Source organism: Phyllostomus discolor, chromosome 1 (genome assembly GCF_004126475.2).
Source record: "Phyllostomus discolor isolate MPI-MPIP mPhyDis1 chromosome 1, mPhyDis1.pri.v3, whole genome shotgun sequence".
NCBI lineage: Eukaryota > Metazoa > Chordata > Mammalia > Chiroptera > Phyllostomidae > Phyllostomus > Phyllostomus discolor.
In genome coordinates, this window is record NC_040903.2 from 90,964,104 (window position 1) to 90,967,049 (window position 2,946).

The window sequence follows — 2,946 nt, forward strand, 5'->3', positions numbered from 1 at the left end:
TGACAGAATGGTATTAAAGGCCAGGCTGGCTGCTGAGACACCCAGATGGAAGGTGGTTGTTTCTAGAGAGTTCGATTTGTAGTCATCTGTCTAAAAACGATAACTGACCTTATGGGAAGTCACTAACGTCTTTTGATAAAATGGAGCAGAGATTCTCAATCGTAGTTAACATCGGTATCACCTAAGGATTGTAAAACACACACACATCCCAAAACTGACACAGCCGAGAAAGCTCCTTCCCCACAACTATTGACTCAAAATCCCAGAGCTGGAGCACAAACCCTGGTGATTTTGCTGGAAGGCCAGAGCTGAGGTCCAGTGGGTAGCGGGGAGAAGTTTGCTGGGAGAAGGGAAGAGAGAGACAACTCTCTTTCCTAACTTGGAAGAGACAGACCATCTGGGCCTCTCTTCGGTTTCCTCTTTCACACTCTTCAGGTATGTCTTTATTTTGCAGATTCCATCAATATCTAGTTGCTCTAGCAGGAATTCATCCCTCTTATCGTGGGATCAGAGGGTGTGAGAGCTGAAAGCAAACAGTTATTTTATTTAGTCAAGGGGTTTGCAGACTTTCTATAGCATGAGATACCTTTGAGAAAATGAAATCATATATGAAACCCCATTGTGTAAACATGTGAAAGTAGACAATTTAGAGAGAACCACAGCCTGGAACCCAGTTACATTCTCACTTGCTCCCAAGCAGGGACTTTGAAGAGTTCTCCCACATCACCATCTCTGTCTCACATGTTCAGTCTAACCTCCTCCCTTTGACATAAAGGAATAAGATTTTTGGGTAGTGCAGTAACTGACCTGAGGTGACAAATTAGATGGGGTAGGTCTTCTATGTCCTTATACAGTTTTCCTTCCCTCACAAGGTGTTTCTTCATCCTCTACCAGTCTAACATCTCCCTAAAGTCTGCTTCCCATTCTGACCGAGAAAGGTGCATCAGGAATCAAATTACCCAAGGTAGGTTCAGTACAAGGTTAAGTGAGGGAAGAGGCTGCTTCTCTAGACTGGCCTGAATTCTGTGGCTTATCTACAGGGATCTCATTTATCTGTGCTGCTCCAGTTTCAGCTCCCTTGGTAATTCTGAGTGGCCTGCAAAATCATTATCTGGCCAACTCTGGGAGATAAAAACCTTGTTAGTTTTAAAGGGAAAGTTTCAGTGATTGAAATTTTATCAGCAGGATGGGTATGGAAAAACTTTTTTTGTTATACATACGTGAGGGGACCGTAAAAAGTAATGGGACCTAAGGAAGTATAATTGAAAATGAGAATTATGAAGTGTCTTTTGCATAGTTTATGTGACAAAGGAGGGTATTTGAGGCATATTTGGTATTTAACATATTTTGGCACCTAATATGCTTCCAAATTATTCCCAAACCGTCTTCCGGCTGTGACTCAAGTGCTTGGGAACATTCGTCACAATGTAAAGAGCCACAGCTTCTAAAGAGGCTAAAATACACTCCCAAGTTAACTTTGAATTCCTTTGTTTTAAAAAACTTATTCAGCTCTGGCTGGTGTGGCTCAGTGGATTGAGTGCCGGCCTGCAAACCAAAGGGTCGCCAATTCGATTCCCAGTCAGGCTGGGGAATGCCTGGGTTGCAGGCTGGGTCTCCAGTTGGGGGGTGCATGAGAGGCACCACATATTGATGTTTCTCTCCCTTTCTTTCTTTCTCCCTTCCCCTCACTCTAAAAATAAGTAAATAAAATCTTTTAAAAGATAAAGAAATAAAATTTATTCAGAAACTTGAAGGACTCTTCCTTTGCGGCCTAAAAAAGTCACCCCAAGGCACCCCACTGTGCTATGCAAATATTTGGAGCTATAGGCAACTTTAGCCTCAGACTCAAGAGGAACTTCAGCCTAGAAGAAATTTGAGTTAGAAGCCTTGCCCATTAGAGATTATCAGAGCTAATTTCTTTTTACCTATCTATAGGGCAAGGCAAACTTCTGTTTACTGAACGCCTGCTCTTCTCATTGTCCTACAATGACATTTGGAGGCCCCAAGGCAACTTATCTCACCCTCAGCTCAGAATATCTCATATACTCATGTTCTCTTTCGATCTCTGAACCTCTTCTGCATGTGGGATCTTTCGACTCATGTATGCAGAGTTCCCATATATATGTATGTATTAAATTTGCTTATTTTCTTTTGCTAATCTGTCTCATATCTATTTGACTATTAGACCAGCCAGAACCTTGGGGGTAGGGAAAAATTTGCTCTTCCCCTACCTTCCCAAACATTGCATCAAGGTGATTTAACTCATTAGCATGTTCTTCTCATTCATGCTATTTGTATGATGTGCCTTTGCTGAGTTGAGTTGCAAATATCTAGTTGTATAATCATGGTTTTAGATGGGATCATAAAAAGTCAGGCTGTTTCTCTGTCACTACACAGGAACTTAATCACAGAAGACTGAATTCATCTTTTTCAGAAGACTTAGAGCACAGTTTTCCTTTTCTTTGGTTCACAGTCCAGCACTCAATCCACTGAACCACACTGGCCAGGGCAAGTTACAATTTTCCTTTTCTTAATGCTCTGTGATCCTGAAGGCTACTATTTAACTCAAAACCTCATATTCAACTCTCAAAAAGAGAGTGGCTGTTATTTCTAAGTTATCGTCCAGCACTCTGCAGGAATATGCGTTTCTTTCATTTCTGGTGCCACTGCAAATTTTCTTCATCAATATTGCATGGAAGGGCCTGGTCTTTGTGTCCATAAAGGAAAACCACACTCTAACTGCATCCATCTCTAATTTATGTTAAGTCAACAGCAAAACTGCCAGGATAGAAACTTTTCCCTAGCTGTGGCAACCTCATGTAGATGATTGAAACTCACAGGCCCCCTCCTTTGTACAGTAGCTCATCAGGTCGGTGCTTATCTGACCAACTGCATGTGTCTCAGAGCCCAACTCACACTCATGCACAGAGTAACACTAAAAACTAA

At 41.8% G+C, this 2,946-nt stretch overlaps 1 long non-coding RNA gene across 1 annotated transcript; it reads right to left on the reverse strand.

Annotated features, from left to right (window-relative positions):
• Positions 1-393: 393 nt before the first annotated feature.
• On the reverse strand, positions 394-2,581 carry LOC118500642. The gene is made up of 2 exons (XR_004903219.1): positions 2,402-2,581; positions 394-523 (listed from the first exon to the last, which is right to left on the reverse strand). It is a non-coding gene; the product is annotated as an uncharacterized LOC118500642 (long non-coding RNA).
• Between the last annotated feature and the right edge of the window lie 365 nt (positions 2,582-2,946).